Source organism: Echinops telfairi, unplaced genomic scaffold, assembly GCF_000313985.2.
Source record: "Echinops telfairi isolate 266 unplaced genomic scaffold, ASM31398v2 ScPeMD7_7469;HRSCAF=8507_1, whole genome shotgun sequence".
NCBI classification, from domain to species: domain Eukaryota; kingdom Metazoa; phylum Chordata; class Mammalia; order Afrosoricida; family Tenrecidae; genus Echinops; species Echinops telfairi.
In genome coordinates, this window is record NW_022111373.1 from 2,129,776 (window position 1) to 2,145,405 (window position 15,630).

A 15,630-nucleotide genomic window follows, 5' to 3' on the forward strand; every position below is an offset into this window, starting at 1 on the left:
CTGTAAGATCCTTCAATAAAATGATTTATTAAAATAAAAAAACTTACAAAAATATTTTTAATTATTTGGAAATAAATTCCTAATTTATGTTTTTAAAATTTCTACTGTGGTTAAATAGGTCTAGAAGATTATCTATTTAAATTGTCATTTTAAAAATGATTTTTAAGTGTGCAGTTGAGTGACATGGATATAGTCACTGTTGGGGGCAGCATCCCAGCTGTTTCCGAAGTCTTTAATGACCCAAGAGAGAAGCTCCGTGTCCTTCGAGCACCAACTCCCCGTGTCCTCCCACACTCAGTCCATGGTAGCCACTAATTGACTTTGATCTGTGTCTGAATATTTGATATGTTGTTAATGGGTGCTGTGGAGTCCACTTCAACTCAGCAATTCCATGTCTGGAATAGAACTGTCCATAGATGTCCCACGCTGTAATCTTTGTTTTTTTTGGGAAATCTTTTTTTTTTTTTTTTTAATCTTTATTATGATTTGGTTGAAAGTTTACAGAGCAAATTGTTTTCCATTCAACAATTTAAACACCTTTTCTTTTGTGAGACTGATTGCAGTTTCCACAATGGAACAGCACTGGTCATACTTTGGCCCTGTGTTTACTATTTCCATTTGGCCTTCCTACTTTCAGAGCTGCATTCCTGGGCAGATGCTGCCCTGTCATTCCCGTTGGCTTGATTTTTCTAAGGAGTATGTGCCTCCTTATTATTGTTCACCCTATTGACCTATCTCTTGATTGGCTGCAAGTTGAGGCAGGGGGGGGTGAGTTCAGTTTCAGGCCTGATCGGTGTCCAAGGACCATGGTTTTAGGGATTCCACTAATCTGTCAGACTAATAAACTTGGTCCTTTAATGATTTGGAGTTTTATTCCACATTATTCTCTCATTTTATACAGAACCTCTACTTGTGGTCCTGTTTAGCGTGGGCACTATCTAATTATTTTGATCTCAGGGTCTCATGGTTACTGGGATTCATTTGATCTAGTCCTTTGGACTAATTGTTTCTATGTGCCTTTGGTTTTTTGGCTACTCTTCTTTTCTCTGGATGGGACATTTAATAACTATTTTCCTTATCATTGAATTGTCTATAGAGTTTATCTTTTACTCTTTCCCTATAATGCAGAAGCCTGCATTCTGACTGTGGTTGAGAAAGGAGTCTTTATCTTCCCTTTCTGCCTACAGAGAAGAATTCAGACACGTCATGAAGTACAGTTTTGTGGTTTCTGAGCATATGTGTATATATGTGTGTCTGTGCACATGCGTGATCTTGTGTATGGAGCTTTCTTGTAAAGGCAAGCCATGTTGGTAAATCATTTGACACACTTTTAAGGGAAATTGACTTTATATGTTTATTTTTATAATGTTTTGTCATGAATTGGATAAAGGTTTACAGAGAACGTCCGTTTTCTATTTAACACATCCTATACATCTCGTTTTGTGTCACTGATGGCATATAATGTAACATCACTCATTCTACTTCTTCTCTGCATTTCCTGCTTCCATTCTTCCTTTTCCTTAACCCTACCTGCCCTCTGAACTTTGTCATTAGGCAAATGCTGTGCTTTGGATAACCAATGGTTTCATTGTTCTAAGGAATACATACCTCCCTCATGTGATTGTTCATCTCATGGACCTGTCTGTTATTTGAGTGAGAATTGAGTACGTTTAGTTCCAGGCCTGAATTGCACTTGGAGGCTCCACCATTCTCTTTTAGTCTAGCAAGCCTGGTCTTAAAATTTTTTTTGAGTTTGTTCCACATTCTTCTCCCACTCTATCCAGGACCTTCTAATAGGATCCCATTCAGAGCAGTTGATAGTGGTAATGGTAGTTCCACATCTAGTAATGCTGGTCTCAGAATCCTGGAAGCTGACGTCTGAGTCATCCATTACGCCATCGGACTAATTGTTTCCATGTGTCTTCCACCCTCTTCACCCTTCTTTGCTTTGGATGGGGAGAGACCAATGGCTGTACTTACTATGTGGACGCACAAGCTTTTAGGGTGGAAAATGGACTGTAGATATTCTCTGCTGGGGCAGCATTGAGCTCACTGGGGCACTTAAATCTTTTCTTTGTTACTTATGAGTAGCACCCAGAGGTCCTGGTGGTATAGTGGTTTACATGTTGGTCTGCTAATCAAAAGCTCAGCAGTTCTAAACCACCAGCTACTCTGCAGGAGAAAGATGAGGCTTTTCCATAAACAGTTACAGTCTAGGAAACCCACATGGGGGCGTGAGTGAGTTCCCAGGGGCTACTTGGCTCTTTGTGCCTTCCTTCTTCCAACTTTCTCCTCTCTCCATTGTCAAGGTGTTTTCCTAGAATATCCTTGTTTCCTTACTCCCACATCAAATTCATCAGCAAGCCCTGTCACTTATTTTTAAAATATATTTTATTAATCTGAAAATTACCTTGAATCTATCCACTACACTCCATTTCCCATCACTGCTTTAGACCAGTCCTCCCTCATCTCCGGCCTGGAGTGTAGGAATTTCTCAATTGCTAGATAATTACCCCCTCCCCCCCTTTATTCTCTCTTTACTTACCTCTGCCTCGCTTCTTCTCTTCCCAGAAAAAACAAAATAAAAACCACTACCACCACCAGACCTTTCTTGTAGAATGACTGGGTTGGCCCAAACGATCAACCTTGCAGTTAGCAGCTGACCACTTTAGTGCCACTAAGGGACTTTTTACCCAAGGTAATTGTATGATTATTTTAAGATAAATATTTGAAAATTATATGAGAAAATAATACTAAGTAACTTTATCTAGGTTATAATATGTTTAAAAATGAGAACGTATAAAGCTGACAATGAGCATATGAGAGAACCATTATGAATCTGCTACATGCTTAGCCGACTTAGTTCTGCCCCAACACCAGGCCAGTCATTCACGTAAGTGACATTAATGAATCCTCTCCGTCATATTCTGCCGAGACAAGCATATCTTTTCCATGTGATGCTGAAATTTGAGCATACTATCACTGGCCTTCCGTGCTTGAAGTAGTTTACTTAGAAGTAACAAAAGTACAAGAAATTACTTAACAAGAAATGCTGCAGAATCCATATGAAGAAAATTACAAAAATTTACTAACAGAAGATGTGAATAAATGGAGATGTGAGGTGCCAGTTTCTATCAATGTGATAAAGTTGCCAACTCATTCAAAAGTAATTTATCATTTCACCCATCCTAGTCCAAATCTCAGCCAGGGCTTGCTTTCTTTTTTGGGGAATGTGTCAAATTACTCTCAAATTCTTGAAGAATAAACTACCTGGAGGTGCCAAGAAAATTTTGAAGGTGATTTATCATCAGAGAAGATTTGCATTTCGAGATAGAAAATATACTTTTAATCTATACTAATTAAGACTGTATGGCTATTGGTGTAAGAACATATCATTGAATGGAACAGAATAGACTGGAAACGCAGCCTAATAGCACAGAGGGTTTATTTAATGACAAGAAGGATTAGCAATTTAATAAATTCTTAATTAGCCATCTAGAAAAATAAAGATTAGAATATCCTCTCACGTGATTTACCAAAATAAATTTTGGTTATATTAAGGGCTAAATACAAACATTAAAATTGAGAAAAGAAACTATTATAGATTACTCTTTACCAGAGGAGTCAACAGGAGCCAAACTTTCAAAAGGGGAAGAGTTATTGATTTCTCTATGTGAAATAAACATAACTATAAGTAAACATTTCTCCAATAAGATAAAATTAAACTTCTGACAAAAATTCGTGGAAAAATATATGCAACAGAAATTAGCTTTATTAATATGCAAACAAATAAGAACTCTAAGATTCTAGTGGGATAATTAGCAAAGGATTTACGCAGATGGTTTATATGAGAAGAAACACAAATATTAAGTAAGCATGAAAATGTTTTCACTCTTTCAACACCTTTCTCTATTCTTAGAGGAGATATTATATATCTTCTTTATTAGCTAATGGTCTAGATCGTACTCATAAGGAGACTTGTGTTTTTTTAAAAAAACCTTTATATACATATCCTAATGAAATGGATATAATATCAAATATCAACAACAGGAGATAAAATATATCAAGATTTGTTAAAGGAACAAAGAGAAATAGTGTGAAGAAATAAAATAAGTAACAAAGCCCATAAGTGTATAATAATGCTATTGGAAATTGAAAAATGGTAGTTCTCAATGTGAGCAGTCATATTCACCACTGGTATAATTTCGGTTATATTAAAGGGCTGAATAGAAACATTGAAATTAAAAAAGAAACTGTTATAGATAACTCTTTACCAGAGGAGTCAACAGGAACAAAAATTTTGGTATAACTTTAGTGAAAGCAATTTGGCAGTCCCAAACCAAACTTACTGAAATTGAGTCAATTCCAACTCATAGTGACCCTTTAGGACAGAGTAGAACTGCTCTTTTGGGCTTCGGAGGCTGGAAATCTTTATGGGAACAGAAAACCTTGTTTCTTTCTCCCTGGCGAGTTCAACCTCTGACCTTTCAGCTAGCAGCCCAAGACAGAATCCACTAAGTCATCAGAGATACTTAGCTCTTATTAGGAGTCAATGTATCTTGTCCCAGGAGCTTCTGAATCTCTCCTATGGAATCACTCCACGGCTCAGACATAGGTTTATGTATGTGAGTTATTTACTGATGTAAATTTAAAAATTGAGGACAAGCTATATATCAAGTGATAGGGGATTGTTGAAGGAAATTTGACTAAATTTGTTTGATATAATGTTTAATGATAAATGAGTTAAGAAACTATATCGAATTTTCATAAGCTTGAATAAATACTGTAGAAGGAAAGACACCAAGATGTTAAACATGTTTCTAAATGATAGTTGAGATTATTGCAATTTAAATACTCTCCTTTTTACTTTTATGCATTTCTGTTTTTAGAAAATACATAGAAAATTTGGAAAATACATAGAAAATACACAGTAAAATACACAGAAATTTTAGAAAATTCTGTTTCTTAGAGCATTTATTACTTTCATAATCAAAATTCTGTCCCTATGTCATGAGTGGTGTGTATAAATAAGCAATTAATGAATATTTCAGCAGTGATAAAGCTTTATTAGGATGTGACAGTTAAAATTCTTAAGAAATTGAGAATTGAGGAAGGATATCTATTTTGTGATCACTTAAGTGCTTGTGTCTACTTCTGAGATAGGATATGGTTTGTATGTACGAGTTGCAAGGTAAGAAGGGGAAGAGTTTTCATTTATCCTGGCGATCGAGCAGAGATCATTGGGATGGGGGAGGATGTGTCGTAGGAGTTGAAGTAAATTCTATTGTGAAGGACTGAAGATCGATATAGAAATGCCTCTCTCTCTCTCTCTTTTTTTTCTTTTTCCAAATGACAGTTGAGGAAGAAAGATAGATCATTACTCACTGCCTATTTGGAGGCTGTTCACGAACTGCTTTAAAAATCCATGCACGGGTTCAGCAAGTTCGCCATTTCTTCAGCTGGCCAGTTTTGGTGCATCTATTTAATTAGATTTCAACACGGCATCTGTAGCCCCAGCAAATTCAAATAATTAAGCTTCATGATTTCTTGTGTGTTATAAATGTCACGAAAATTGCTGTTGCCGAACAGATCATTTCTTTGGTAATTGCAGTTTCTGTTGTGAATTGTTTCATCACTTACAGCTATTAGAACTTTCAAATAATATCTCAAAATTAAACTCAATTGAATAATCATGTTTTGATTGGATCTCCTTGTCCATTTTTTCTCCCCCCCCAAAAAAAAAAGTTTATTTGTGCTAATTAAATAATATATTTCCATATGGAGGGGGACATGGCTGATGCTTTCAGGAGAGTAAGATGCGTGAATTTGGAAATGTTCTGAGAGGGAGATGGGCTCAATATTCCTGCAGAAGAGAACGTTTTAGTGTCTGGTGTGTTGGTTTTAGGTGGAAGCATGCATGATGAAATTTTGTGGGGTACTAGGAATGGCCCATGGTGCCCATCAATAATTCCAGGCCTTTTTGAGGTATTTGCGTCTCAGTCCAAACAGCACATGAGATGTGGTGCCGGCAGAGTGGGATTTCTCTTCCTCCTGGGCACGAGCAGTTGAGGACTTTCCCAGATGCAACTACAGAACCTCAGCCATGTTTTCATAGGGATTCGGGTGCAGCGTGTGAGTACAACGTATACTGCTTTGGGGTCCAAATATCAAAGTGATATTGGGGAGTAGGCATTTTCTACACTTCAACACTGAGCAGTGTTTCAGGTAAGATGATGCTTGCTGCTTTAAGAGATAATCTCAAAATCTCAGTGTGTTAGAGAATGGTTCTGTCCCCCGTTGTCAATCTTCCAGGCTATTGGATGGTCTTCTTTCTAACATTTCCATTGGCCAGTAGAGAAAAAAGGTAGCATGGAAGAAAACTACCTACATCTTAATCATTCAACCTGTAAGTGACACACGTTATTTCTCATATTCTGTTAGTGAGGGTGAGTCATGGGGTCCTACTTTGATGCAGGGGGAGCTGGGAAATGAAGGCCTTGCCTTAACAATTGCATCTCAGCAACATATCTACATGATGGGTGGGGAATATGAATCTTTGGGGACCACTAGTTCTCTCTGCCACACACAGAATACTGTAGTACCCCTTCTGGCTTGGTGCTCTTGAAGCCGTGGAGACATGAGCACTCTCAATATGTTTCATGGGTGGGACAAAGCAAGAAGGGGAGCCAGACTGGGGAACATTATTTGTTAGGCTGTGTCTTTCACTTCCAGAGATGCCTGAAAATAATGGGGTTAGGTTTCTGGAAGCAGGAGATCACGTGTCACGCTGGAGAAGGAGCCGGAGAAAGACTCATAAGTTGGTGAAGTTTGAGGTCTTATGTAATAAGAATTTACAATGGGGCATTTCCATCTTCCAGCTAAGGAAGATGACTGAAAAAATTCCCATAGAAATATCCTTGGAATGTAGGGGTCAGATTGCCAGAGCATGGTAGAAACATTTCTTGAAACATGCTATTTTCTTGACCCTCATACTCTTAAGGCAAACTTATGATCTGTGTTTGGGGAGGAGATTGGCTCTTGAACATAGATATTTCTTTTGAAAATGAATACTTAAGAGTTTTGAATCATAGGAGCTTTGAATCAGTCTTATATTTTGTTCAGAAGGAAGTAGTCAGTTTTGAAATTTATCGTCACTGCAAATCTGAGGACTAGAGCTTGCTTTGAGTCACTTTGTGATGCTCAGCCTGAAATAACCTTATTTCTTTTGCAGCTGTCAGTTGATATCTGGGGAGTACTACTGGTATATGAGGCCTAAATAAGAATTTCTAAAGCCTGTGCCTCTAGATTGGGTGTGGTTCCAGAATTCTCATGACCACCTTCGGCATTTGTGAAGCAGTGATCAATAACTTTATCAGTGAATGGATTTCAAAAATAATGAGACCATTACAATGGTGACGTATGCAGTTGACATTTATCGATCCCTTACTATTGATGAGGTATCCGAACTGCACAGTACTTTAAAAGCTATCATGAATGTAGAAATTATGATTCAGAGAGGTTAAGCAGCATTTCCGAGGTCACATGTTAGAGAAATGATTAAGCCAGAATTGAAGTTATAGGTCTTTCACTTGACTTTTGACTTGGCATTGTGCTGGAATGTTTTGGTGGAGACAGGGAAAATACCTTGATCTGGGCTTTCTGATTCCTATTAGTTTAGTGTTTTTTGACCATGCTGTGGTTCTCTTGGAAGCCTGTGTGTGTGTGTGTGTGTGTGTGTGTGTGTGTGTGTGTTACCCTTTAATAGCATAGAAGAGACAACACATGCTCTTTTGGAGATCTGAGGGTTTAGGGATTTTGGCTGAAGCAGCTGTTGCAGGTGGGGATTGTATTGGAAGTGTCCTTTTTTATTTTAACAATGGTGTGGCTATTCCTTTCTGTCCCTTAATATAGCATGAATGTTGTATTATAAAAACATGTTCTCGTTTCTAAATTTCCATGTGAAATCGATGCTCCAGTAAAGAGGCACCATGCTATTTTTACCCTCTGTGCTCCCCGGTGCAGACACTGCTGGGCATAAGCAGGCCCTGGTTTGAGAAGCTTGGATATGCGGTTTGATAAACCAAAGGTTACAGATGTGTTCCCATTGGGATGCAAACAAGGATGCCTGGGAAGCCTCTGCCCTCTGAAGTGCCATGTTACAATGCAGTTCGTCAACATCATTACAGTTGCTCTTTTGCTTCAGAAAATACAGACTGAATTTTTATCTTTGGGGATGAACTTGGTAATAGAATTTCAGGTCCTTCTCTGTTGGAGTACAGGTTGTGGAGAAGGTTTACATGATGGCACAGATGGAAAAACACACACATACGCTGGAGATGTTATGTTATGCAGTAGGATATAAAAGTATCTGTGTTAAATATTTCTGCTGTGTCCCTACCATCAGAGTCCTTTGCCATACCGATGACTTTATGAGACTCTACAAAATAAACAACCAGGGCAGATCAATAAGCACATTAGTGATAAATGTATCTCTACTAGGTGAGGTCTTCCATTGTGCTAATCCCAATCACAAGTGTTATTTTAAAATATTAGCCTTGTGAAATCATTCTAGAAATAGTCGATAGAAATGATGGTCTGCCCAGCATTTTTAGATAAGTGCAATAGCTTATCCTTATGAATGTAAACAGAACTTTTGGTAAACATTTAGACTAGAAAGACCATATTGATTAAAAGGGATATTTTAAAAATCAATTTTATTGATGAATAATTTACATGCAACAAAATGGACCATTTTAAGTGTACTGTTTGAGTTTTAACACATACTTGCACTTATATAAATACTGTCATAATCGAGATTCAGGACATTCACACCACAATGAAGAACTTCTTCTAGTTCCTTCACATTAAGTTCTCCAGCCCTAGGAGACCTCTGATCTACTTTTTATCACAGTAGATAAGTTTTGTCTGTACTAGAATGCACGTAAATGGAATCAGACAGTATTTAACCTTGTGTGTCTGGTTTCTTTCTCTTAGCATAATCTTTTTTAGATTAATCTAAATTGTTGACTGTATCAGCAATTCACTCTTTGTTATTATTGACTAGTATTCTGTTGAGTGAATGTGACATAATTTGTTCATCCATTCATCTGTTGATGGAAATTTGGGTTATTTCCAGCTTGGGATGGTTATGAATAAGGTTGCCGTGACCATTCATATCTAAGGCATTTGTGAGCATGGGCTTTCATTTCTCTTGGATAAATACCTAGCTGTAGAATTACTTGGTTATATTTATAGATCAGTAAAACAGAAAAGAGAGTCTGGAAAATAGGCCCGCACATATCAAATCAATTGTTGTTTGTGTTTCACAAAGGTTCCCAGGTAATTCCCTGGGGAAAGCATAGTTCTTTCAACAAATAGCATTAAAGCAATCAGCCAGCTATATCAAAAGAAGGTTATCTTTGACTCATACCTCACAATATATGCAGAAACTTGCTTGAAGAGGCTTGCACATCTAAATATAAAAGTAAAATTATAGAAGTTCTAGCAGGAAACAAGAGAAAATCATCAGAATAGGCAAACGCTTTCTAGACAGAACCCAATAAAACCTTCCTTATATGGGGAGCTTCAAAATTTTTGTAGAGAAATGGAATGAAAAGATAGTGAAATTCGTCTACAGACTTTTGGAAGGCCCCTTGGAGAAGAGAAAAATAAAGTGCACATATTCCTCACTGAAAGACTATCCCGCTATCTGAGATTTTGCAATCATGACAACAGTGAAAATATGCTTAAATCACCTTAGGTAAGAACCGTCTTTTGAGTGAGAGACTGCAGCCCTCCTCATCCCCCTAGTCTTTGATCCCTCCCATTCCAGCTGTCTCCCTAGCGTTGGGTGCTACTAAAGGTTAAAGAGAGAAGGGAAAGTGAGGCAAAACACTGGGCTTTACGCTATTAGTCTGCAAGCAAAAGTTTCCTGGTGGCACTGAATTCTGGGTGGGCCTACAGACTGATGGCAGGGAACTGTAGCTTAGAGTTCCTCATGAGAAGACAGAGGGGTGCCAATAGAAAGGTGCAGACAGGATGAGTGGGAGTCAATGAGATTCACCATTTGCAGGGTGCCTGGCGAGTAGGCAGCAGTCTGGGCTGAGTGGGGGTTTCTGTGGAGGGCGAGAGCCCTATGTGACTCAGAGTAGGGCAGGTCACCACGTGGCTGCAGATTCTGACCCGATCAGTTCTGTCTATGGTTTGAAAGGGTACAAACTGACTTGCTGCCCAAAGTACAAGAGTCATGGTGTGGAGCCAAGCAACTTGCTGACAGTAGCTACCGGGAGGGAGCAGCCTCACTAACAGCCTCCATAATGACTTGTGGAGCCTGAGGTGCACTTGGTCCCTGATGTTTCATAGAACACCTCTTTACACATAACAACCTAGTCTTTAGAACCTAGCCTTGCCATTGGGTGAGGAGTGGGTGTATTTAATATCAATATTAGCAACTTCTGCTCTTTGAAAGACAATTCTGAACTAACCTGAATTCATTACCATGGAGTTGATGCTAACTCAAGGTAATCCTAAATGACAGAATGGAACTACCCCCACAGGGTTCAAGGCTGTAATCTTTATGGAAGCAGACTGCCACATCCTTCTCCTGCAGGAGATTCAAAACCACTAATCTTGTAAAATTAGGAGCTGAGTGCTTTAATGACAGCCCAATAAAGAACCAATGGGAAAAACCCCACAAAAAACAACCCACCCCCAAAGAAAGAAACCCAAGAGAAGATAAACAGTCAATGAGAATATAAAAGGATGCTTGTTAACACCTGAATAAGATATTACTTCACATCTGCCAGACTGGCTAACATTTGAGAGACAATACACAGTAATGGGGAGAATGTAGGACACCTGAAATTCACTGGGGGCGGGGTATAAAATGGTGCAATTACTTTGGAAACATGTCTACCAGTTTCTTATTTATATTATTTTGATAATCTTTTGGTTTTTTTTTCATTGAGTTAAAGGCCACTTTCTTCACTGTATATTTTATTTACCCATTTTGTAGCCCTTTGGGAGGAAAAGTAGATTTTCTCATGTCCTGGAGCTGTTTCCTTTGTACAGGTTTGTATAAAGCTATTATATTTATTCTGCTAAATGTAAGATAATCTAAAAATAAAAGCAATATTATGTAGTCAAGAGTTAAAAGGTATCTTTTCCGCAAGATGTATAATATAAAGGAAATAATTAATATAGATGACTAATTTTGAGATTGAGAGCCTCCATGGTTACCCCCTTTTTTTTTAAATTCAATATCTTTGTGTAGATCTATATTTCCATCTTGTATAATTTTCCTTCGCTTGAAGAATTTCCTTTACTATTTCTTGTAGTGAAGGTCTGTTGGTGATTAATTCTCTCTGTGTTTGAATGAGTTATTTCAGCTTCTCCGGAAAAAATTATTTATTCCACCTTCATTTTTAAAAGACATTTTTGCTGGGTATAGAATTCTACTGTCCAGTTTTATTCTTCCAGTATTTTAAAGATGTTTTCCTGTCTTCTTCTTTGCTTGTTTCTATCAAGAAATCTGTTATCCTCCTTGCCTTTGTTACTCTGTATGCAACAGGAACTTTTCCTCTGGCTGTTTTTAAGGGCTTCTTTTCACTACTAGCTTTGAGGGATTGGTCTATGATGTACGTTGGTGTCATTTTCTTCATGGTTTTTCGTGCTTGGAGGACATTGGGATTCCTCAACTTATGAGTCTATAGCTTTTATTTACTTAGTTTTCAGAGAGCTAACGAGGACCTGAAATTTTGGGACATTAAGGAAGCTATGATGATATGATTAGTCAATCATTTAGGAGGATAAGATTTCTTAGGCTGCCACAGTGACAGTGGAGAGTACAAGTTAATATATTTTCATTCAGTTAAATTACAAGAGAAGTAAATGGATGTGGGTTGGCAAGAGTTTTGCTTGTTTCTAGGAGCTTCCAGTGGACTTGCTGCCAGACGATGGGTTAAGAAAATGAGGGCTTTCATTTCATTTTGATATATTTGGGCAATTGACCAGTTAGGACTTTTCCACTTGTGCCTTTCTGACTCAACAATCCCTCAGTGCGAGATCTGAGGATATGGTGATGGCCTTGTCTGTACTGAATAATGATTATCTGTTTATCCCATTTCTTAGTCTAGGTTCTCGAGAGGAACAAAAGTAGGGACGATATATACATGCATATATAATCAAGCATGCTCATTTTTTCCTCTAGAGAAAAAAATACTAAGAAAACAAACATATACACATATAGTCATGTGCTACATAATGCTCACTTGTATAGCATCGACTACATATATCCATAGTCCCTGTAAATCCTGTTATATTACAAATATGAGCTTTATAATAACAAATTGGCACTACTATGTGTCACACATCAAAGCAATATCACTTATTATTGCACTGTTATTTAAAAGATAGTTTAGTACATCTAGGAGTGCTCCTTAAAAATGATCTTTTAATGCATAGAATGGTACACGGTATATGAGAGGACTTAAAAAATCCATGGAAAATGGAATTAAAAGTTAATGGAGCTTTATCATGAACTTTTTGAAGTCTCCTTGTACTATATACTAAGAAAAGCATTTAACTAAAATTAGATAGGAATTTCACCTGACTGACTGACTTACGTACAAATTTGACTTACAGACAGACTTAGGAATGGAACCCATTTGTAAGTCATGGACTGTCTGTATATAGTCTGGTATTTTCCCAACATCCAAATCACATGACACCCTGGACATTGAATTACTTACACATGCGCACACATACACACGTGAGCATACACGCGCGTGTGCGAGTGCAGGGGGGATCTTCAGAAAATTTGATGAGTGCAAGAGAGAGCAAAAAGAAAAGAGTGCAAGAGAGAAGAGAACTTTGTCAGATTATCCATTAATATTCTGAAGACAGACCACATTACCCTTTCAAGTTCTCTGAACACATCATGAAATGTGATAACATTTTATTACATTATGGATGAACAACCAGTCCAGTGTCTGCCAAACCACTGAGTCATAGCTCAGCCAAGTTGACACGTAACATTAACTATTATACACCATTATGGGAATCAAGGTTGTTTACACTCTTCTTTGCAATGGAAGGAGAAGATGGATCTAGCAGTCACCTCGATCCACACTACTTATCCACCACCTTTGAGTAAGGAGCCCTGAGAGTGCCGCTCAGTAAGAATTTGGTTTCTAACTGTAAGGTTGGCAGTTCAAGTTTACCAATGGCTCCAAGGGAGAAAGATGAGGCTTTCTACTCCTGTAGAGTTACTATCTTGTAACCCCCCTGGAACAGTTCTAGTCTGCCCTATAGGGTTGTTATAAGTCAGAATTGACTCGATGACAGTGAGTTATTTTGTATGAGTCGGATCTGACTTGGCAGTGGATTTTGGCCTCGGTACCATATTTAGGTGCATGCCATTCCATCTTGGGCCCATGGAAATCATATTTTGCCCCTCGGCTGCTGGCCTTCAACATTCAGACAAACACATGGGTTTGTTTCTCTTCCTCTCTCATAAATCCTATTTGGAAAGTCAGCCCTGGGAGTTACCAGTAGCACCGATTCAACCCAAAAATATCTATGTACTTCTAACAGGATGGCTTCTAACAGAAAGCTTTTTATTATAGAGATTTCAAAACACTGGGGATGTTCTCTGTCTCGATGTCTTTCTTAACCCAAGAATTATTCATAAATTTCTATTTACATATTTAGACTGAAATATATTTTTTTCACTACCAACTTGGAATTTAACCCCTCTACTGGCTCATATGCTCTAAATAGACTTAGAAATATCACCTTATATATTTCCTTCTGGTTCATTTAAAACTGAATCTGAATGCTTCATAAATCTGAATGCTTCCTTGATCCAAAATGAGTGTTCATTTGTGGATTCAGGCCATATTCAGAGATCAGGAGAGCTATGATGAAATAGGCTTTGGTCCACAAAGATGTAGCACAGATGGAACAAGATGTGATATCTTTAAGTCAGTCCTTCTCAGGATTGCTTGTGACTCTATTTAGCACCTGGAATAGACTGCACGTGAGACTCTGGACATTTTAGGGGCTAAAATATGAAGTCTTATAAAATGTTTTAAAATATACCTCTAGGAAAAAAGAGCAGTTATTGTAGGAATTACTGAACTTGTAAGCCTTCCTTGTTTTCCTTTTTGCAGTGGTGTAATTGATAGCTGGACACATGGTCACATCCCAATTTAATAAAATTCCTCCCATAATAAATCATGACCAGAAGGATATTTTGAATGTTTTGCCACCAGCAAGTGAATATCTTCCATTTAATATAAGGAAATGTAAACAGAGCAAACATTCCTGTGTCTCCAGGCTTTGAAATCATTAATAAAGATGTCTCTACTCTCGATGGGAAGGGAGTAAGCAGTGAGATTTTTATTATTCTCCTGAATAAGTGAATTTACCCAGCACATAAATTAGCAAATGCATTTTCTCCCTGCAGCACATGTTGACATTTTCCTGCAGATGGCTTGGCAGGAAGGAAAGCTAGAAAGGTGGCCAGTGACAAAGGACAGGCATGTTTGGTCACTGTCTTTCAACACCCGGAGGCAGGAGCCCTTTGTGCCCCTCTCACCCAGACAATGCGCTTGCTGGGAGGCTCGTGTCTTGTGATTGCACATGCTTTTGGAGAGGAGGGAGAGTGGGTAGGAAGAAGATGAAGTCTTCTGGACCACCGTAGTATTAATGCTTTACTCTTCTGTGTTAAATTTTTTCATGCCATTGTGATTTGGATGAAACAGTTCTGTTTTCTTTCCATTCGGAGTCATCTGTTCATCCTGGTTTGTCTACAGATCATCTTTTAATGAACCATTCTGTAGGAAATTACGATCTGAGTACGACTGCTCAAATTTTGGTTTTAGGCAACTCAGAGGCCAACTTTGTTGACAATAGGTAGGTGGAGGGTGGGGTAATGTCTGTTAGGACAGTGGGTACTGTGCTGAATAAATCCAACTCCTTATCATTCACTCATTGGACCCTTGTGAAGGATAAAGTAGTTGTTGGGAGCAGGTAGGAACTCAGCATACGTTGTTTGTTTCCAGGACTGTTAAGGGTAAAGGCTTATTCAGGCATTTGGGACTGAACTATGTCTGGATGCAGACGATCTCCAAGGTAGATTGTAAAATTTGGACATGGTGCAACCCCCTGTACAATTGTGGTTTGAGAGAAGTTGAGAGGGTAGGTTGGCTTATGAAGGACCATGATTTAGTCTCACATTACAGGAGCTAGAAAGGAATAAGTGTGGCCAGAGACCAGCCACAGACAAGGAGGGCAAGGGCAGCTGAAAAACAGGTCCATCTCTATTAACTCATCCATGAATTAGCAATTCATTCGTATTAAAACTATTCAAAATCAGAGCCAACTTTGGAATGAGAGATGGCAGTGAAAGCATGGGTTATGATATGTATGTGTGTTTTTGTATATTATGTATACATATGTCTGTTTTTGGGTTTTGCTTGTTACAAGCCAAAGAGAATCTGTGTTTATGTGTGCATTTTCTTGATTTGTTGAGCGTTTGCATTGAGAATTCACTATATACCCGAGGAAAACCATCTTAAGGTAGACTGAGTAAGAGTGCTGACCCTGGTCACTGAGAAGCAAAGCATA